Raw genomic sequence first — 23,721 nt, 5'->3', positions numbered from 1 at the left:
AGCACTTCCATTTACAAATATGGTGATTGGACCATGTTAGCTCTAAAATCTTTTATTTTTTTCAGTTTTAACATTGCATATTTCTCTGATAGTGATATCAGATAAGGTAAAAGTTAAGATTCCATGAATAGTGGGATTAAGTGGAAATGAGTGCTTTCAGGCTCTTGAGAGCATTATTAAGAATATGTGAAAAAATCTAGTCATGCTAAACCAGGACAAGGACTCAAGTAAAATTTATGACAAAGTATTTCTATATTTTAAACTGGAAAATTGTCTTGATCTCATTTTACACTATAAATTATAGATATATTTATACATACATGCATATGATACTAAACTATTTCCATAAAATATATGGCAATATGGCAAAAATCTTGCCCCAAAGAAAGATTGATTTTTTTGTAATTGATGCTGTGAAATCAAACATCTGAGAGTTTGTAGCATCATTCAGTAATATGGTAAGCACTGTGCTCTACAAACATTAGTTATCTCCCTTAATCCTCACGACAATCACTGAGGCAAGGTACTATTGCTGTCTCCCCTTTTTAAGTAACAGGTGATGTACAGGATATGTAGATGATACAGTTTCTGCAGCAAAGTTTTGTTTTCTTCCAGGATGATATGCTTAAAACATTTTTTTAGTATTCGATAACAAATGTATTAGTATTTCAGCTAAAACTAAGAAAGAAAGAATCAATTGATGTTTAACATCTGATTACTTGCTTTAGACATAATCCCTGCCCTCAGAGATTAAATTTAGAAATGTAAATTTTTGAAAAATCATTTGAGAAGAATATAGCACAGTGGTTGTGTCCTGTAAGTCAGATATCTGGATTCAAATTCCATCACTCATAAACCTGGTAAGTAACAACACTCCTCTGATGATCAATTTTATCATCTATAAAATAAGAATAATAGTATTCCAATTTTATGTATTTTGTTGTGAGCAATAAATGAATGTTATTAATAATAGCAAACTTTATCTAGAGAGTATTATGCTAAGTGAAATAAGTCAGAGAAAGACAAATACCGTATGAATTTCACACATATGTGGAATTTAAGAAATAAAACAAATGAGCAAACAGGGAAAAAAGAGACAGAGAAGCAAACCAAGAAACAGACTCTTATCTATAGAGAACGAGCAGATGGTTACTAGAAGGGCGGTTGGTGGGGGAATGGGCTAAATAGGTGATGGGAATGAAGGAGGGCCCTCACTGGGATGAGCACTGGGTATTGTATGGAAGTGTTGAATCACTACATTGTCCACCTGGAACTAATATTTTTTTTTAAATTTTTTCATTGTTATGTTAATCCCCATACGTTACATCATTAGTTTTAGATGTAGTGTTCCATGATTCATTGTTTGTGCATAACACCCAGTGCTCCATGCAGAACGTGCCCTCTTTAATACCCATCACCAGGCTAACCCATCCTCCCACCCACCTCCCCTCTAGAACCCTCAGTTTGTTTTTCAGAGTCCATGTCTCTCATGGTTCATCTCCCCCTCCGATTTCCCCCCTTCATTCTTCCCCTCCTGCTATCTTTTTTTTTTTCTTAACATATATTGCATTATTTGTTTCAGAAGTACAGATCTGATTTCAGCAATCTTGCACAATTCACAGTGCCTACCAGAGCACATAGCCTCCCCAGTGTCTACCACCCAGTCACCCCATCCCTCCCACGCCACACCCCACTCCACTCCAGCAACCCTCATTGGTTTCCTGAGATTAAGAATTCCTCATATCAGTGAGGTCATATGATACATATCTTTCTCTGTTTGACTTATTTCGCTCAGCATAGTACCCTCCAGTTCCATTCACGTCATTGCAAATGGGAAGAGCTCATTCCTTTTGATGGCTGCATAATATTCCATTGTATATATACACCACATCTTCTTTATCCATTCATCTGTTGATGGACATCTTGGCTCTTTCCATACTTTGGCTATTGTGGACATTGCTGCTATAAGCATCGGGGTGCACGTACCCTTTTGGATCCCTACTTTTGTATCTTTGGGGTAAATACCCAGTAGTGCAATTGCTGGATCATATGGTAGCTCTATTTTCAACTTTTTGAGGAACCTCCATACTGTTTTCCAGAGTGGCTGCACCAGCTTGCATTCCCACCAACAGTGTAGGAGGGTTCCCCTTTCTCCGCATCCCCGCCAACATCTGTCATTTCCTGACTTGTTAATTTTAGCCATTCTGACAGGTGAGAGGTGGTATCTCATTGAGGTTTTGATTTGGATTTCCCTGATGCCAAGTGATGTTGAGCACTTTTTCATGTGTCTGTTGGCCATTTGGATGTCTTCTTTGCAGAAATGTCTGTTCATGTCTTCTGCCCATTTCTTGATTGCATCATTTGTTCTTTGGGTGTTGAGTTTGGTAAGTTCTTTATAGATTTTGGATACTAGCCCTTTATCTGATATGTCATTTGCAAATATCTTCTCCCATTCTGTCGGTTGTCTTTTGGTTTTGTTGACTGTTTCCTTTGCTTTGCAAAAGCTTTTTATCTTGATGAAGTCCCAATAGTTCATTTTTGCCCTGGCTTTCCTTGCCTTTGGCGATGTTTCTAGGAAGAAGTTGCTTTGGCTGAGGTCGAAGAGGTTGCTGCCTGTGTTCTCCTTTAGGATTTTGATGGACTCCTGTCTCACATTGAGGTCTTTCAACCATTTGGAGTTATTTTTGAGTGTGGTATAAGGAAATGGTCCAGGTTCATTCTTCTGCATGTGGCTGTCCAATTTTCCCAACACCATTTGTTGAAGAGACTGTCTTTGTTCCATTGGACATTCTTTCCTGCTTTGTCAAAGATGAGTTGACCATAGAGTTGAGGGTCCATTTCTGGGCTCTCTATTCTGTTCCATTGATCTATGTATCTGTTTTTGTGCCCAGTACCATACTGTCTTGATGATGACAGCTTTGTAATAGAGCTGGAAGTCCGGAATTGTGATGCCGCCAGCTTTGCTTTTCTTTTTCAACATTCCTCTGGCTATGAGGGGTCTTTTCTGGTTCCATACAAGTTTTAGGATTATTTGTTCCATTTCTTTGAAAAAAGTGGTTGGTATTTTGATGGGGATTGCATTGAATGTGTAGATTGCTCTAGGTAACATTGACATCTTCACAATATTTGTTCTTCCAATCCATGAGCATGGAACGTTTTTCCGTTTCTTTGTGTCTTCCTCTATTTCTTTCAGGAGTATTTTATAGTTTTCTGAGTACAGATCCTTTGTCTCTTTGGTTAGATTTATTCCTAGGTATCTGATGGTTTTGGGTGCAATTGTAAATGGGATCGACTCCTTAATTTCTCTTTCTTCTGTCTTGTTGTTGGTGTATAGGAATGCCACTGACTTCTGTGCATTGATTTTATATCCTGCCACTTTACTGAATTCCTGTATGAGTTCTAGCAGTTTTGGGGTGGAGTCTTTGGGGTTTTCCACATAAAGTATCCTATCATCTGCAAAGAGTGAGAGTTTGACTTCTTCTTTGCCGATTTGGATGCCTTTGATTTCTTTTTGTTGTCTGATTGCTGTGGCTAGGACGTCTAATACTATGTTGAATAGCAGTGGTGATAGTGGACATCCCTGCTGCATTCCTGACCTTAGGGGGAAAGCTCTCAGTTTTTCCCCATTGAGAATGATACTCGCTGTAGGTTTTTCATAGATGGCTTTTATGATATTGAGGTATGTACCCTCGATCCCTATACTCTGAAGAGTTTGGATCAAGAAAGGATGCTGTACTTTGTCAAATGCTTTTTCTGTATCTATTGAGAGTATCATATGGTTCTTGTTCTTTCTTTGTTAATGTATTGTATCACGTTGATTGATTTGTGGGTGTTGAACCAACCTTGCAGCCCAGGGATAAATCCCACTTGGTCGTGGTGAATAATCCTTTTACTGTACTGTTGGATCCTATTGGCTAGTATTTTGGTGAGAATTTTTGCATCCATGTTCATCAGGGATATTGGTCTGTAATTCTCCTTTTTGATGGGGTCTTTGTCTGGTTTTGGGATCAAGGTAATGCTGGCCTCATAAAATGAGTTTGGAAGTTTTCCTTCCCTTTCTATTTTTTTGGAACAGTTTCAGAAGAATAGGTATTAATTCTTCTTGAAATGTTTGGTAGAATTCCCCTGGGAAGCCATCTGGCCCTGGGCTTTTGTTTTTTGGGAGATTTTTGATGACTGCTTCAATTTCCTTAGTGGTTATAGGTCTGTTCACGTTTTCTATTTCTTCCTGGTTCAGTTTTGGTAGTTGATACATCTCTAGGAATGCATCTATTTCTTTCAGGTTATCTAATTTGCTGGCATAGAGTTGCTCATCATATGTTTTTATAATTGTTTGTATTTCTTTGGTGTTGGTTGTGATCTCTCCTCTTTCATTCATGATTTTTTTGATTTGGGTGATTTCTCTTTTCTTTTTGATAAGTCTGGCCAAGGGTTTATCAATCTTGTTAATTCTTTCAAAGAACCAGCTCCTAGTTTCGTTGATCTGTTCTACTGTTCTTTTAGTTTCTATTTCATTGATTTCTGCTCTGATCTTTATTATTTCTCTTCTCCTGCTGGGTTTAGGCTTTATTTGCTGTTCTTTCTCCAGCTCTTTTAGGTGGAGGGTTAGGTTGTGTACTTGAGACCTTTCTTGTTTCTTGAGAAAGGCTTGTATTGCTATATACTTTCCTCTCAGGACTGCCTTTGCTGTATCCCAAAGATTTTGAACAGTTGTGTTTTCATTTTCTTTTTTTTTTTTTATTGTTTATTTATTTTATTTTTTTTTAGAAGATTTTATTTATTTATTTGACAGAGAGAGACACAGCAAGAGAGGGAACACAAGCAGGGGGAGTGGGAGAGGAAGAAGTAGACTCCCCGCTAAGCAGGAGCCCGATGCGGGGCTCGATTCCAGGACCCTGGGATCATGACCTGAGCCGAAGCAGACGCTTAATGACTGAGCCACCCAGGTGCCCCTCAAGTCAGTGTTTTACTTGGTAAACATGTCTGAGACCATGCATCCCTGGCTGCTAAGCACCATGGCAGACAGGGCTAGAAAGGTAACAGCTTTATTTTGAGCAGGGAGCAAAGACAAGGCAGCACTTTACAGCTACATTGTAACTAGATCCTGCATCTGTGTTTTCATTTTCATTGGTTTCCATGAATTTTTTAAATTCTTCTTTAATTTCCTGGTTGACCCATTCATTCTTTAGTAGGATGCTCTTTAGCCTCCATGTATTTGAGTTCTTTCCAACTTTTCTCTTGTGATTGAGTCCTAGTTTCAAAGCATTGTGGTCTGAAAATAGGCAGGGAATGATCCCAATCTTTTGGTACCGGTTGAGACCTGATTTATGACCTAGGATGTGATCTATTCTGGAGAATGTTCCATGGGGACTAGAGAAGAATGTGTATTCCGTTGCTTTGGGATGGAATGTTCTGAATATGTCTGTGAAGTCCATTTGGTCCAGTGTGTCATTTAAAGTCTTTATTTCCTTGTTGATCTTTTGCTTAGACGATCTGTCCATTTCAGTGAGGGGGGTGTTAAAGTCCCCCACTGTTATTGTATTGTTGTTGATGTGTTTCTTTGCTTTTGTTTTTAATTGCCTTATATAATTGGCTGCTCCCATGTTAGGGGCATAGATATTTACAATTGTTAGATCTTCTTGTTGGATAGACCCTGTAAGTAGGATATAGTGTCCTTCTTCATCTCTGATGACAATCTTTGGTTTAAAATTTAATTTGTCTGATTGCCACCCCAGCTTTCTTTTGGTGTCCATTAGCATGGTAGGTGGTTTTCCACCCCATCACTTTCAATCTGGGGGTGTCTTTGGGTCTAAAATGAGTCTCTTGCAGACAGCATATCAATGGGTCTTGTTTTTTAATCCAATCTGATAGCCTGTGTCTTTTGATTGGGGCATTTAGCCCATTTACATTCAGGGTAACTATTGAAAGATAGGAATTTAGTGCCATTGTATTGCCTGTAAGGTGACTGTTACTGTATATTGTCTGTGTTCCTGTCTGGTCTATGTTGCTTTTAGGCTCTCTCTTTGCTTAGAGGACCCCTTTCAATATTTCTTGTAGGGCTGGTTTCGTGTTTGCAATTCCTTTAGTTTTTGTTTGTCCTGGAAGCTTTTTATCTCTCCTTCTATTTTCAATGACAGCCTAGCTGGATATAGTATTCTTGGCTGCATATTTTTCTCATTTAGTGCTCTGAATATATCCTGCCAGTCCTTTCTGGCCTGCCAGGTCTCTGTGGATAGGTCTGTTGCCAGTCTAATGTTTCTACCCTTGTAGGTTACAGATCTCTTCTCCCGAGCTGCTTTCAGGATTTTCTCTTTGTCTCTGAGACTCGTAAGTTTTACTATTATATGTCGGGGTGTTGACCTATTTTTATTGATTTTGAGAGGGGTTCTCTGTGCTTCCTGGATTTTGATGCCTCTTTCCTTCCCCAAATTAGGAAAGTTCTCCGCTATAATTTGCTCCATTATACCTTCTGCCCCTCTCTCTCTTTCTTCTTCTTCTGGGATCCCAATTATTCTAATGTTGTTTCGTCTTACGGTATCGCTTATCTCTCGAATTCTGCCCTCGTGATCCAGTAGTTGTTTATCTCTCTTTTTCTCAGCTTCTTTATTTTCCATCATTTGGTCTTCTATATCACTGATTCTGTCTTCTGCCTCATTTATCCTAGCAGTTAGCGCCCCCATATTTGATTGCACCTCATTAATAGCCTTTTTGATTTTGACTTGGTTAGACTTTAGTTCTTTTACTTCTCCAGAAAGGGTTTCTCTAATAACTTCCATGCTTTTTTCAAGCCCAGCTAGTATCTTTAAAGTGATGATTCTGAACGCTAGATCCGACATCGTACTAATGTCTGTATTGAGTAGGTCCCTGGCAGCCGGTACTACCTCTTGTTCTTTTTGTTGAGGTGATTTTTTCCATCTTGTCATTTTGTGCAGAGGAGAATAGATTAATGAGAGAACAAAATGCTAATAGGGTAACAACATTCCCAGAAAATATACTCAACAAATCAGAAAAGACATGAAGCAGTGGGAAAAGAAAGGGAAAGGGAGAAAAAAGAAAAAGAAAAAGATAAAGTAAAAACAAACAAAAACAGAGCAAAACAAAAACAGAATATGATCAAATATGATCAATCTGGTATATAAATCAGTGCCACACACTAGATTTTGGGTGTATTTTGGTCTGTTAGATGAAAGTGCCTGCCAAAATTTTAAAGAAAGGAAAACTTATATATGTACAAAAATAAGGGTTGATATGATGAAAGGATGGAATATGACTGTAAAGATTGAAATTATAAAAAATTTTATAAAAGGAATCGATAAGAAGTTGTCTGAAAAAAGAAAGAAGAGGATTTAAAAAAAAAAAGAAAAAAAAGGGAGAGAATGTTATCAGGCAGGGGAGTAGGAAAAAACCATATACTAGAGATTTAGGGTATATTTTGATCTGTTAGAAGAAAATATCTCAAAATTTTAAAGAGAGAACAGCTTATATATATCCCAAAAATATGGGTAACTACTCTGAAGGGATAGAATATGACTCTAAAAATGAAAAATAAAAATAAAAATGTTTTTTAAAAAAGGGATCGATAAGATGTTGGATGAAAAAGGGAAAAGAAATTTTCAAAAAAAAAAAAGACAGTTAAAACAAATAAAAAGAGGGGCGCCTGGGTGGTTCAGTTGGTTAAGCGACTGCCTTCGGCTCAGGTCATGATCCTGGAGTCCCGGGATCGAGTCCCGCATCGGGCTCCCTGCTCAGCGGGGAGTCTGCTTCTCCCTCTGACCCTCCCCCCTCTCATGTGCTCTCTCTCTCTCATTCTCTCTCTCAAATAAATAAAATCTTTAAAAAAATAAAATAAAATAAAAAAATAAATAAAAAAATTAACTTTGAAAGACTACAGAATCATGGTAAAAAAGCCATGGTTTCTATGTGCAGTATTCCCCTAGCACTGGAGTTCTGCCGTTCTCATTGATCGGTAGAATTGGTCTTGGCTGGCTGTTCTCGCTGATCTTCTGGGGGAGGGGCCTGTTGCCGTGGTTTCCAAAAGTCTTTGCCAGAGGCGGAATTGCCCCGCCCTTGCCTCGTCCGGGCTAAGTAATCCGCTCGGTTTGCTCTTGGGAGCTTTTGTTCCCCTGCAAGCTTTCCATACAGCTTTGGAGGACGAGAGTGAAAATGGCGGCCTCCCAATCTCTGCCTCAGAGGAGCCGAGAACTCGGGGCCCCGCTCCTCAGTGAGCCCCCAGAAAAAAGAAGTCAGTCACTCCCGTCTCCCTGGTCTCTGGCCGCACTCCGTGCTCACCTGGCCTGTGACCGTGCATTTCTATCTCTGGCACCTGACCCCGTGTGGAGTCTCCAACCCAGCAGACCCCTGCAGTGCACTCCCGCGCCTCTCCTCCTTGGGGAAGATGGTGAGTCTCCCTGGATCTGCTGCTTGTTGGGTCCCTGCTGGAGGAACAGTGGCCCGACTGTGCTGGGGATCACGGTTTATGACAACCCCGAGCTGAGAGCCCGCGCCTGGGCTCCATTCATAGGTGTTCAGAATGGTTTGATCCCTATCCAGCTGAATTCCTGGGACCAGACAAAATCCAGGTCTCCTACTCCTCCGCAATCTTGCTCCGCCCCCACCTGAAACTAATATTAAAGTGCATGTTAACTAACTAGAATTTACACAAAAACTTTAAAAAAAATCTACAGATGCCCCAAAGTGTAATAATTAAGAGGAGAGAAAGATCTTTAAATATTTGGATTTCAGATTCCAACTCTGACACTTATACCTACCTAGGGATATTATGTAAAGGCATATAATATCCCTAATTTACAAATGAGGAACATTCTTTGGCTAAGTCGCCCAATGAAAATCATAGAATTTATAAACACAGAGTTGGAATCTGAAACCCAAATTTTAAATGATCGTTCTGTCTTCAAAGCCCACATACTTTCCAATGAAACTACAAAGGTCAGGAACACAAGATTTTGAAGAACAAAGTCAGTTCCCCAAAATCACTGAGGGTATTGTGAGAATTTACTTTGTTGGAAAAGCCATGAGTGAGAGAGATTGGTACACTCTCAAGTGTGGAGCACAGGATGCAGATCTCTGTCCACAGTGAAGATAAGACATGGCAGTTTTGTCCAACTGTGGAGTGAAATACAGTTAAAAAAAAAAAAATCACTGTTCAGTAAATGGAATTAACAAGTGCATCACAATTCCTTGTATTATTTTTTCCTCTTCCAAGTAGAGGCCTGTCATACACTGTGTAATATTGTCATGTATTATGGACACATCTTCCAACTCATTTTTGCAAATGTGTAGATAATAAGATTTACTAGTGTGTTTTTTGTCCCTAGTGGTGGATTACATACAGTAAGCATACTGAATTAGTGCTCTAGAAAAATGGCAGGCATGGGCCACATTATGCTCAAATAAAGATATGATTAAGGCACAGGGCTAAAAAATTCCCCAAGCTCTTTGAGTGACAGCAACTTGGTTCTTTAAAAGCTTTAGCTCCATTCCTCTAAATAGATTGACAAAATAGAATTATCTGTCAGTGGGAAAATTTTCAAAAAATCTCTGCAGACGGATGCCAAGATGGATGATGTGTCTTACAGGTGGATGATGATCAGGTTCTTCGTATCAAGAAGGCAGACAGCAAAAGTGATTGCATCTTTAGGAAAATTCAGACAGAACAGTTTTCTTTGCCCTTATGAGGATGGATTAAATTTATTAGCCAAGTTGAAAATATTGGACACATTTTTTTTCTATACCACAGCTAAAAAAGTGGCGGGGGGGCAGTTTTAGGAACTGGCATAGTCCTGAAAACTCAACCTATCAAATACACTTTTGGTTTTAATAAGTAGTAGTCTAAAGGTGGGAGGTGGGGCATAAGTGGGGCCATAGTTGTTGTAGGATTTTACTCTAAATTATTGTTAAAATATATATTTTTACTTTTAACTGAGAGATAAAACCTGGGCCTTTATATATTCAGTTTCTTCAAAAAGTGTGTAGAAATTATATAGGAAATTGGGCAAAAGTTTTACTTTCACCATTTTGAATTACTTTTCACATTTTACATCTTAGAGACCTTAAAATATTCATGGTATATAGTGTGATTCTATCTGTTAATCAAATTCACATCACCTGCCTGGAAGCTAGATTTTTCCTTCTCACATTCATCAGAGACATGCTCCCGCCGCCCCCTCCCCCCTGCAAAATGACTTCCAAGGGAGTGGTTACTTTTTTAGTAAGCAATAATATACAAAAAGTTAAATTGTACAGTTTTTTAATAGTAATTTATAGTAATTTTTTCACAAAGAAGCTCTTTTTTTACCCTGAAACAAAACATGAGCAAAAGATATAAGGTATAGAAAATGAGAGTGAAAATTCCTTACTTCCTTTAATGAGTGTTAAATTAGAATTATACATAACATTTTATTGAGTGGACAGGAAGACTGTGTGAAGCAATCATGGTAACCGAGAGTCAGATTGGAACTAATTCTCTCATTTGACATTTATTGAGTATTTGATAAATGCAAGGAAAATAATGGTACATGCCCTCCAGGAGCTTTCTTAGTAAGACAAAGAAGAGAAACCTATTAAAACCTGGAAACTATTGTAATAAGTGAATGCACACAGTGACAGGAGAACATTTGACCTGTGGACTTTAGAGAAACTTTCATCTGGGAGGTGGCATTAGAACTGTATCATGGGCATGCACAGGAGTTTATCAGGCAGAGCCTGAAAGGAAATAGCAGAAAATAGCATGTCAGACACCACGGATTCGTGGAAATACATGTTAGGTTCAATGACACATAGGGTGTATTTGTGTGTATGTGTGGTGGCAGAAGGGGGCAGGTTCAAGGAGTCCCAGGAAAGGAATAAGATGAGAACAGAAAGGTAGTTCAGAATGAGAGGTGATGTAAAGCCACTGTAGAGTTTAACGTAAGGATGTACTTCATTTAGATTTGTTCTAGGAAGGGTAATTTCATACCCCATGTGGGGGAGTGTATTAGGTAGAAAGGAAACTAGGAACAAGACCTGACTAAAAGTGAAATTTAAGGAATTGGCATTGGGATCATTAAAAATTATGGGGATTTAAAAATCATTTCCAAGATGACTTTGGGTAACTGGATAAGGTAATGTGGGAAAAGATGGAGACAGGAACAATCTAGAGATAGTTCAAACAGTTGTATGGGTGGTGTGTACTAATCCAATACTGGGGGACAAGTATGAAGATGAGCATGTCTGAGAGGTATAGGATATGTTGTGAAAGGCATAGGATAAGATCTTGGAGGTCACCTATGCCAACCTCTTTTTCAGATCCCATAACCTCTTCTATGACAGAGGAATTTTTGAAAATCAGCAATTAGGGTTAACTTCAATGGAAGTTCTTTTTTTTTTTTTTTTAAGATTTTATTTATTTATTTGACAGAGAGAGAGACAGCGAGAGAGGGAACACAAGCAGGGGGAGTGGGAAAGAGAGAAGCAGGCTTCCTGCCGAGCAGGGAGCCCGATGCGGGGCTCGATCCCAGGACCCTGAGATCACGACCTGAGCCGAAGGCAGTCGCTTAACCAACTGAGCCACCCAGGCGCCCCAACTTCAGTGGAAGTTCTGAGCCTGGGCAACAGATATGGACAATCAGATTTATGTTCCACTTTGCAGCTCATAAATGGATTTGTAAAATTACAGATCGGAGCATAGATGACCTCGGAATACCTCTAAAACAGCATTGTAGGAGTAGTGATTGGTAAAGAAAAAGCACCATCTCTTTTTTCAAGAAGATACGGTCTCAAAAATCAGAAAAATTTAAAAAGTAAAGACAACACAGCACACGGATTATTTTATGTAATTGTCTTCTCTTGTGAGGCAGGGATTAGTTATTTGCCTAGTTCATTGTCCTATTGCATCCGTTAGTGTATTTTTGGTGATGAGTGGCAGCCACAAATGTACAGATTTCCCAAAACTAAACCAAATACCTGGAACACAGTGCATTTTTAATAACTACTTGTAGAATGAATGAGTGTATGCATAAATGAGTGTATTAGTCCAGTTCTCCAGATGCTATCTGCAGACAATTACATCAATACCATTTTCCGTTCTAAACACTGACTCCTTATCAATTCAAACTACTATTAACTGTTTTATCAACTTCATGTCAATTTTAGCTAATGACATTAAGCTTGGATCTTGCCTTCTTCTCCCACCTGTTATCAATAAATTTATGTTGTTTTTCCAGTTGAACCTGGCTGGTCGGTGCCTTCCATCTGCTACTGGCCTCCTTGGGAAAAATTAAAAACTTTCAGTTCTATCTTAAAACTTTCAAGACTATTTCCTTACACATTTTCATTTTTTTTTTAATAAAATACCTGTGAGGGTTAAAGAGCATATTTTCAGTTTCCTTGAATAGACAGTATAAAAACTAGTTTTTTAAGAAAATGATGGTAACTGAGATAAATGCTGTGAAGTTAATACAGCCAGGTTATGTGATATAAGAAAATCAGTGGGACCAGTTGTCATAGTAGGTTTCTCTGTGCTACAACATTTTAGCTGAATCCTAAATAATGAGAAGGAAGCATTCATATGACAATTTGGGTGGGGCATGAGTGTTTTCAGGAAGAATTGGAAGCAAATTTAAGGGCCCTGGAATTGCAGCATTCATAGTGTGTTTTAGGAATACCCTTACAACTAAAGAGTAGTTGACAAAAAAGTAATTTGAAGACAATGAATTCAGAGAGGTGGAAAAGATTTGCATCATATAGGACCTTATGGGCCATAGATAAAAATAAACATTTTGACTTACATTAAGTGTAAAATGAAATATTAGAGAATTTTAAGCAGTCTTATAGTATAACCAGATATACATTAACAAAATGATTGTACCCATGTGTGAAAAACAATTTATAATGGGTCAGTTGCAGAAGCAATAGGTCCAACTTGGTGATGTCTGTAATATTTCAGGCGAGGAGGACAGTAACTTCGGCTATGTTAGCAACAGTGAAAATGGAGAGAATTGACCATATGCTAGAGAAAGACGCTATAGTAGCTACTGAAGGTACAGGGGGATGTTTATGTGTAGATATAAATCAATGATTTCTGCTAAGTTTTGGGGCTGAGCAAATGAATGATACCATTTACTGTGATAGAGAAGATGTGTAATAGTTGAGAAAGTGCCCTGCAAGGCAACTCAGAAGATCTTAAGTTATGGTTACTTTTTCTTAAAAAAGTAGTGTGCTAAAAAAGTCACAAAATCACACTGATCTTAATCATGTGAATTCATTTAGGTAGTTGCAGAGTCTACTTCCAACTCTGAAGTCTTATAATATGATGAAAATTAAATAAATTACAAACTCCTATAGCTCTCTCCTTCAAAAGCTCTAAATATATTTTTATATAATTATCTGATTCTTATAAATTTTAGAAAATGCTTTTTATGATATTCCAATATATGAGGCTTGTACTTTCAAAAGTACTATTACCTATTCATATACAGTGCCATAAATCATTTTCAATTATTAGTTATAATACTAACAAAAGAAATTATACAGTTTTACATTTTCATGCCAAAATGAAAATTTTGCTTGTTATGTATTATTTTTTGATTAATGGAAATACAGGCTTTATATTTCATGTCAGTTTTATCCAGTGAAACAGTGTTAAATTTAATAGTTGGAAGACACAAAAGCACATACATGTGGATTCATCTGAAAAGCTACACACACAAACACACAGAGTTCAAGGCGGAAGGTTTTATCTGGAATAATTAGTCGAAGATATCATAATTTTTTCATGTATTCTAATGTGAATGCTAACATTTAAAAATTATACTGAAATGTTTCTATTTAAATATTTCTATTAAATAAGTCAAGGTATGAGAAAAGTTTATATTCCCTTTACATCCTCGCCCCATTAAGGGCAGTAGCTTAGTGGGACCTTTTGTTTTTTTTTTTTAAAGATTTTATTTATTTATTTGACAGAGAGAGAGATAGTGAGAGCAGGAACACAGCAGGGGGAGTGGGAGAGGGAGAAGCAGGCTTCCTGCAGAGCAGGGAGCCCGATGCGGGGCTCGATCCCAGGACCCTGGGATCATGACCTGAGCCGAAGGCAGGCGCTTAACGACTGAGCCACCCAGGCGCCCCAGTGGGACCTTTTGTATTGTTAGAGGTTCCTCAAGATCACCCTGATATTTCCATCACTTTCCCCAAATTGGTAGCCAAATCACTTTGTACTGTACTCCATTTCCCTTTCTTCCCCGTCCTCCCGTCTCCCTGTTTTCTCACTCTGTCAGTCAGAAAACTGCATCCAGCCTGGTCTTCATTGTCTGTGCACAGTTCCCCGTTCTAAGAGGCTTGACACTGTCCTCGGTACTGAAATGTCAGCCATCAAAATGATTCCACTAAAGCATAAGTAGGATCTAAGACAAAAAGGTAGAGTCTCTTATTTTCTCAAGGAATAAACAATATTTAAGAAAAACTATAAATTTTCTTCATGTGAGGGTTGATTCCATCCTCATGAATTTTAAAAAGTAATAATGTTTCCTTATCTACTTATTCCACAGTAGCCCCACAGGCTAGCCCCCAATTTCTCTCACCTTTCAATGGTATCAATATTACGGAAGATTGCTACACACTTTGGAGCAAATTCCACTTTCATTATTTGTTAGAAAAATAGTTTACAGATTCACTATAAATGAATTACATTTTAAAAATCACAGTAATAGTTGGCTTAGGGAGTGATTTAGGATTTTTTTTTTTTTATATCTGTCTTATCTCATCTTGGCTTGTGTTACTAGGCTCTCAAACCTGATGCTCTGTAATTATATTCTTATACATACAGAATATGGTTATAGTAGTTATGTCCCTTTGAGACTTGGGGATGACTTAAAGGAAGAGGAAAACCAAATTGAATGTCAGTAAGTTGGGAGATTATGCCATCCCTCTGCTGTCAAAAGTCATACAGAAGACACACACTGTGATATATAGAGGCCTTCCTCAGAGTTGCAAATCCACAGCACACTAGAAAACTTTTGTCCTAGGAGAGTATTAAACTTTATTTTTTTTTTCCATTTTCAGTCCTCTTCCAGTGTTAACACCATCTTCAACATATGGCTGGTGTCTTGGCAGAAACTTTAATAATAGGACAAGACAAATCAATTTGCCACTGCAGTATTCATGTCTTACTCTAAACACCTACTTGACCATAAACTAAAAGGTCTGGAGTTTCCCTGAAGATATTTCTGCAGTGAATAGACACAATTCCTAAATAATTGAATAGTAAGCAGTATTTTAATGCAGTAGGAGAAAAATATTTTCTGAGCAGGTGACGTTGTTTAGTGCAAGATTTAAGTGGAAGGAAGATAGTCTTACTCTAGGTAGAACTATTGAAAACTGAAATATCCCCACTCCTGGGCCACATAGACTTCTGATATTGATGCTTAAGTGAGTAGTCCATAATATGCAACTCAGCAAATTAAAAATATTGTGGCATAAAAGGATGTCAAAATTACATGGAATTCTCCTAATAAAAATTACAATGGCATTGGTTTTTCAATTAGAAGACTGATAAAAATCCCTAATAAGAATACAGTTATGCAAAAGAAATACATAGGTGAGTTTCATTACTTTCTCAAACAAGTGATGTAGAATATTGGGTGATTAATTTATAGATATATGTGGTATAGCATATTCAAGTCAAGAACCTTGGATTTGCATTTAAACACCAGTGAGTATGAATTTGCTAGGAACTATAGTTACTTACCAAAGCAGAGTGAGTCAGAAATCACAGGTTATAATGAGAGGAACAGGGTAGACTCCTCTGCCTTCTTGAGGTCCAAGAGAACTTAAATAATTTTTAAAAATGTATTTGTAGACAAAATAAAGGGCACTGGGAAAGCTTAATAAACATTACTTTGTATATTATTTATTTATTACAACAGTGATGAAGTCAAAATTCTTGCCTTCATGGTTCTTATATTCTGTCAGTGGAATCAAATTGGAAATAAATATAGCATGTTGTTCTTGAGGAACAGCACATTCAAAGGTCTAAGATAAGAGGAAGCATATCAGACAAAAGAAATGATAGCAGGACAACATGGCTAGATCAGGAAGGGAGTGGGGCCATGGGACAAGTTGAGACTGAAGAGGCAGGTGGGAACCAGACCATGCACTATAATGGTATCAGCACTGTCTCTAAGGATAGGATCTAGGGCTCAGCATTTATAACAAATAATCCAGTGGCTTACCTATATTAATTTATTAATTTATGTTTGAGGGGACTGGCCTATGGATGATTCTTAGTGACTATCTTTAAAAACCCAAACCCAGGCTTTGTGGATAACCCATCAATGTGAGGTACCCACACTTGAAACTGCCCACACTTGAAACTACAGGGAATTTCCACAGCGATCCATACATGAGACTGAACCAAATTAAACAGCATTTAAAGTGTGCTATAGAGGATATAAAATCAATGCACAGAAATCGGTTGCATTTCTATACACCAACAACAAGACAGAAGAAACAGAAATTAAGGAGTCGATCCCATTTACAATCGCACCCAAAACCATAAGATACCTAGGAATAAATCTAACCAAAGAGGCAAAGAATCTGTACTCAGAAAACTATAGAATACTCATTAAAGAAATTGAGGAAGACACAAAGAAATGGAAAAACATTCCATGCTCATGGATTGGAAGAACAAATATTGTGAAAATGTCTAAGCTGCCTAGAGCAATCTACACATTTAATGCCATCCCTATCAAAATACCATCAACTTTTTTTCAAAAAATGGAACACATGGAACAAGAAAAGACTCCGAACAGCCAGAGGAATGTTGAAAAAGAAAAGCAAATCTGGTGGCATCACAATTCTGGACTTCAAGCTCTATTACAAAGCTGTCATCATCAAGACAGCATGGTACTGGCACAAAAACAGACACATAGATCAGTGGAACAGAATAGAGAGCCCAGAAATGGACCCTCAACTCTATGGTCAACTAATCTTCGACAAAGCAGGAAAGAATGTCCAATGGAACAAAGACAGTCTCTTCAACAAATGGTGTTGGGAAAATTGGACAGCCACATGCAGAAGAATGAAACTGGACCATTTCCTTACACCACACACAAAAATAGGCTCAAAATGGATGAAAGACCTAAATGTGAGACAGGAATCCATCAAAATCCTTGAGGAGAACACAGGTAGCAACCTCTTCAACCTCAGCTGCAGCAACTTCTTCCTAGAAACATCACCAAAGGCAAGGGAAGCAAGGGCAAAAATGAACTCTTGGGACTTCATCAAGATAAGCTTTTGCACAGCAAAAGAAACAGTCAACAAAACCAGAAAAAAAAAACAAAAACAGAAGAAGACAACTTGCAGAACGGGAGAAGATATTTGCAAGTGACATATCAGATAAAGGGCTAGTATCCAAAATCTGTAAAGAACTTACCAAACTCAACACCCAAAGAACGAATGATGCAATCAAGAAATGGGCAGAAGACATGAACAGACATTTCTGCAAAGAAGACATCCAAATGGCCAACAGACACATGAAAAAGTGTTCAGCATCATTCAGCATCAGGGAAATCCAAATCAAAACCTCAATGAGATACCACCTCACACCAGTTAGAATGGCTAAAATTAACAAGTCAGGAAATGACAGATGTTGGCGAGGATGTGGAGAAGGGGGAGCCCTCCTACATTGTTGGTGGGAATGCAAGCTGGTGCAGCCACTCTGGAAAACAGTATGGAGGTTCCTCAAAAAGTTGAACATAGAGCTACCCTATGACCCAGCAATTGCACTACTGGGTATTTACCCCAAAGATACAAATGTAGTGATCCAAAGGGGCACCTGCACCCCAATGTTTATAGTAGCAATGTCCACAACAGCCAAACTATGGAAAGGGCCTAGATGTCCACCAACCGATGAATGGATAAAGAAGGTGTGGTATATATATATATACAATGGAATATCAGGCAGCCATCAAAAAAATGAAAGCTTGCCTTTTGCAATGATGTGGATGGAACTAGAGGGTATTATGCTAAGTGAAATAAGTCAGAGAAAGACAAGTATCATATGATCTTACTGATATGAGGAATTTGAGAAACAAGACAGAGGATCATAGGGGAAGGGAGGGAAAAATGAAACAAGATGAAACCAGAGAGGGAGACAAACCATAAGAGACTCTTAATCTCAGGAAACAAACGGAGGGTTGCTGGAGTGGAGGGGGTGGGAGGGATACGGTGGCTGGGTGATGGACACTGGGGTGGGTATGTGCTATGGTGAGCACTGTGAATCGTGTAAGACTGATGAATCACAGACTTGTACCCCTGAAACAAATAATACATTATATGTTAATTAAAAGAATAAAGTGTGCTATAGATCTGCAACTAAGAGGTTTTAATACCCAAGTTCCACAAATTTTAGGAGAGTCAAAGAAAAGGAAGAAAGAAAAGAAAATTGAAAAGAGTTAAAGAAAAGCTAGGATGATAGAGGAGTGATGTCCTCATGACTTAATGTGAAGAAGGCGAAAGGATAAAACTTGAGCACAAGGCCTGAATCTGATAATGACTTTTGCACTTCTACTTTTCTACCTCTCACAGTGATAGGGCATTTGGATCAAAATGCATAAATAGTATGGAATGAATTATTTGTTTTTAATGTTGAAGGCCATAAGCAGACTAGAGTCTGCTTCAGGTAACTTATGGTAATTTTTAAATTGCCTTTATAGAAGTTTATGATGTTTACTACCCCATTGAATGTATAAAAATTCAACACAGAGAAATTTAGAATGGGAAAATGTAATACAATTCTGAATTAGTAATTGGAAAAAAGAATCATTGATATTCCGGTTATTGATCTTCTGCTCTGCAGGTACTTTTCACAACAACCATTCCCTGTGACAGAAAAAATGTATCTCCTGATATTACCTATCTTGCTTAGTAGATTGATGTATTTTTATCAGCTTCTGAATGTGTCATAATCTGGATGAATGAAAAAGCAAGATTCAAAATTGTGATGTCTCAGTGTCAGCCCAGCATTTGTTTTCCCTGAGCCAGAGGTGGAGAAACAGCTGCTCAATGACCTTCATGCTGGGCTGGAAAGATAGTGGGTAGGAATCAAGGTCAAGAGAGCCATAAAGGAGTCAGTTTACTTTTAGCTTCTTTTGAGTTTACTATGTGTGGTGTTTTCCTTAAGATTTCTGCCAAGCAGCAAGTAGGAAGGAAGTGGAACTCTGAGATCCTGTAGGTAGGAGGACAGACCACGAGTGGCTCTGGGTTCCAGCAGCAAATCAAAGGGAGAGAACGAGAATGAGGATATGTCCTCCTGTGTCTTTTGGGAAAGGAGGCTCCAGCACAAGGAAGCCCTGTTAGTTTCCTTTCAGAAGAGCTGGCTGACTGCTGAGAGAGGAAAAGCTCCACTGCCAACTGCTTTATTCCTTCTGAAAAGAGAAGCAGAGGGAGGCAGATACACCTGAGCAATCTGCTTCAGAGAGTAAATACAAATTAAATGAAGGCATAACAAAAGAGAGAGGCGATTCAAATCAGAAAGTGGAAGGGGAAGGGCAGAGAAGGCTTAGGGAGACCTTAGCAAAAACAAGAGGTTGGAGGTAGGTAGCCGTCATCTCAGCATGAAGAATTCTCACAAAGGCTGGAAGAAAGGTAAAGGGAAAACTCCAGGGTAGGGGAAGAAAATCTTAAAAATAGCAGGTAGGAGGAAGCACAGCTCTCCTTTTGTAAAGGTTTTTTAATTTGAAAGTCAGTCTTTGACTTGTTGCACAATGAGAAGTGAAGTTGGAGCCTTAGCATGAATTGATGCTGTGACAAGGGTCACTCCTGGTGCAGGTAGATACTGGAATGAATGCATATATAACAGGAGAAATGTTGGTAAACTGTACAAACAAAATGAAAGGAAAAAATGAGAAATGGTATCGTCTTGTTTCTAGAGAGGAACCTGATTACCTGGAATTTTATATAGCATGTAATATGTTACTGTATTGGAGGGCCACCTTCAAAAAGAGAATTTCCTGATGTTCTAAGTGAGTGTGATTTGATCAGGCCAGAGTTAACAGCTGACACAAAATTCCTGGAGGCATATTTGTGGATAGATGAAACTTACATATTATTTTAAGTGTTTTTCGTTGTTGTATTTCCTCTCGTAGGAGAGGAAACCAGATCTCTCAAAGAAGATAGAATAGGAGTAATGTGTTAATAAACAGATTTAAAGACTCAGTAAAATAACTAACAAAACCAGTAGGAAAAAAATAATCTGATTTGGTCAGTGATTATTGAAGCCCCTCAATTCAAATATAAATTTTGAGAGGAAAAAATGAAAAAGAGGGTAAAGCCTGTGTATTTGGTTCTATCCCAGAAGTAGCTTCCATGCCATAAAGTCCATGTCTTTTTCTCATTTAAAACACTTTGATAGCCTTCAGGTTTTAACTCAGGTGCCACTTCCTCATCAGTTTCCATCATTGTCAAGCCACATTTTCCTTCCTCATTTTTGAGTTAAGTTCCCTTTTATATTTTCACTGTCCCTGTAATTCTCCTAACATAAAACGCCTCACACTAGATTATAATTGACCATTTATTTGCCTATTACACTTGACCAAGGGCCAAAGCCAATTTTACCTCAGCGCTCTGGCTATATATAGGACTTGGCATAGTGAATAACACATAGAAGACACACAAAAAATAGTGACTGGAAATAGCTGATATTAATAGAAAGCTAATTATATGTCAGATACTGTTATAAGGGGTTTAAAAACACTACTCAATATGTAGAACTCTAAAAAGTAGGTACTATATTTATCCCCATTTTAGAGATGAATAAACTGGAACTTTGTGACCTGTCTAAAGTCTTGCTATTTGTAAGAGGCAAAGCTGGGAGTCAAACTCAAGAGGTCTGTTTCCAGACCTGTGCTCCCAACTGTTACGTTGTACTCTCTCTCCAATCAAGGAAACCAAGGGCTGACTGTCTAGCACTTACCATGTTATATTGGTATCATTTCTTTATATATCATCTCTAGCCAAAAAAACTCCTCAGGAGCAAAACATCTATTCATGTGTCTTGTGTTATTGTGGCACAATGTCCAGCTCATGGTTTGAGTTCTTGAACTCAAAGATAGAGCAGTTCTGTAAACTTTATCTAGAGAGGTTTGATGTAGAAAAGTGCACTGAATTCATGTGATCTGTATAGGGTCACTTCTGTAGGCATAGTTCCTGAGAGTAATTAGGTTATTAAGTAAGACTAACATCTCTGAAGAAGGAATTCTGGAAAAACTTTAGAAGCTCACTTTAGAAAATCAGAACAAGATTCTTTTCAGAGAGCTTTGAAAGAAAGGACAGATAGTATAGTACATATCCTTTTAAAAAATTTAAAAAAAATTTTAGGAAATAAAGTTTGGAAGATCTTAACTATTCAAGAGACTCATAATGTTAGTAACTATCTCTTAAGAGAAGAGTTTAGGAATAGGAGTCAAGCACGGATATGTTTACTATGAAATTGAACATGGCTCTTAAGGAATATACGAATGTATTTCTATTGTGTGCGCCTTTTAAACAAAGAAAATAAACTAGTTGTGAGAAGAGAAAGTCTTTTAAAATGCTGAAAAAACCAAAGTAGAACCATTTCTTTCCCTTTTTCCTGTCTGCTAAAGAAGTATGTATAACACATAAATCTCTAGTATAATAGTGTGTGTATTGTGTGCATGCTGGCATTTAGGATTCTGGGAATAGATTGAGAAATGTCCAGTAGAGGGTCATCTCAGTGAGGAGTGTGTCAGCATGTTTATTGATCTCTAGTGCCTACAATAGTAGAAGGCATATATTAGATATAAGATGAATATGTATAGAATTAATAAATGAGGGATGTCTGGGTGGCTCAGTCAGTTAACCGGCCAACTCTTGGTTTCGGCTCAGGTCATGATCCCAGGGTCCTGGGAGCCCCACGCCAAGCCCTGCGTTGGGCTCCACACTCAGTGGGGAGCCTGCTAGAGATTCTCTCTCTCCCTCTCCCCTCCCCCCTGCTTGTGCACTCTCTTTAAAATAAATCTTAAAAAAAGAATTAATAACTAAATTCATATGTAAAATATGGATGTGTCCATCCCCTAAGAGCTTTTACTTCAATAGAATTAGATGCAATACATCAGAGTACTTGCTATATATAATAGAATGAGAGAGGAATCAAATCTGTCTATGGGGTAATGAAAGCCATTATTGAGGAAATGGACTTTGAAAAATGCATAAAACAAAATATTAGAGGAAATTCCACACTAGAAAATTTTGATGTTTTCAGTTGACTTGGCATAGACTTATTAAGTGATTATATTATCTTCTTTAATAGCTTTGACCCTCAACCAAAAGAAAAATGAAATAATGAATAGCAAGTTATCTTGCCTACTCACAGGGAATTAATGTGTGTTGAAGGTAATGAAACAGATGTTATAATAAATATAACAGCTCTTACTTTTCTATGTAGTGTTTTCCATTTCAAAAAAGTTGTTTTGGAAATAAAAAATAGAATACTATATACTATAACTTAGTTTTCTGTAATATATTGTTAAGGATCCATTAATATTTCATTCAGGAACAGTGGAACATAACTTTGAAGATACACAAAAAATGGCAAATCATGCAAAGTCATTAGAATCCATGGCAACTAACGATTGAAAAAATAGTTTGGTTTAAATAAAATTCTGTTTATAATTAGAAAGTAATGAAATTAGAATATGTTTGTGTCTTATAAAGTACCTTACTGTAATTTCTAAAAGAGAAGTTTCAAAAATGTTTACAATAATGTCAGAGTTTTAAAGAAGACAACATTTAATCAGATGTAAGCATTACCATATATTTCTGTTAAGTATAAATAAATAAAATAGAGTGAGTTGTTTGTACTTTAGTATCTTATGTAATGACCATGGTTTTGTGGAAAGAAAACTCAACTTGGAAGCCAGAGATCTGGATTCCAGTCCCAAGTTTAGTTTTGACAAACTCCTGGGTGATTTTTGGACTAATCACTTCATCTCCTTGGGCTTCAGTGACCTTGAGTGTTAATAAAAAAAAAAAAAAAAAAAGGGCAGTTGAACCAGGGATCAATCCCTGAGTGGTATCTTGTAGCAATGTGCTGTGATTTTCTGGTTACAGCCATCATTCCCAAGAGAGAAATGAATGTGATGACATAGAAAAAAGCTAAAAATATCTATAGTTATTTAGAATAGAAAAAAAGCCTCATAAAGGTGTCTTGGAATGATAATAACTGAAACCTTTGTTGTAAAACTGATCTCTCTCTCTCCTTTGTATCAAATTGGCAAATTGGAGAAATGGAGAAAACTCAGTCATGGTAGAACAAGAGAGTATTCTGAAAGGTAATATTCATCAAACCAATGGAAATTGGTAAAATAAAAGCATCAGTGCTATAAATTTTGCAAAGCAAAACTGTTTTCAAGTAAGTGTTATTTAGTTTGTTGAGAAAACAGTTTGTGCATTTTCCTTCTTCAGGCTATGCATCATTGTAAGGCTTCTACAAAGGTTGAGACTTGTAATTTGGCTCCTAGTAGAGAGCCACAAGCAGAGATCCTTTTCACTCTCACGCAGAGGTACTCAGACTTGGGTGTCAATCAGAATCATTTGGGGGCACTTTTATTTAGAGAAAGAGAGAGTGGGAAAAAGAGAAGATCATTTCTGAGCTTTACTCCAGACCATCTGAATAAGAATTTGTAGGTGATGGAGCTCAGATGCCAGTAT

At 37.7% G+C, this 23,721-nt stretch overlaps 1 protein-coding gene and 1 non-coding gene across 2 annotated transcripts in view; one reads left to right on the top strand and one right to left on the bottom strand.

The window, feature by feature from the left end:
• Positions 1-23,721, top strand: part of LUZP2 (leucine zipper protein 2) — a 251,799-nt gene that overhangs the window by 58,263 nt on the left and 169,815 nt on the right. The window lies entirely within an intron of this gene.
• Positions 4,980-5,110, bottom strand: LOC135362439 (small nucleolar RNA SNORA63). Its single transcript, XR_010407140.1, has one exon. It is a non-coding gene; the product is annotated as a small nucleolar RNA SNORA63 (small nucleolar RNA).

Source organism: Mirounga angustirostris, unplaced genomic scaffold (assembly GCF_029215605.1).
Source record: "Mirounga angustirostris isolate CCGP_5_RB_7025 unplaced genomic scaffold, mMirAng1.0.hap1 SCAF_13, whole genome shotgun sequence".
Classification (NCBI taxonomy): domain Eukaryota; kingdom Metazoa; phylum Chordata; class Mammalia; order Carnivora; family Phocidae; genus Mirounga; species Mirounga angustirostris.
The sequence above is the reverse complement of the archived record's forward strand: the minus strand, read 5'-3'. Positions and strand labels throughout refer to the sequence as shown.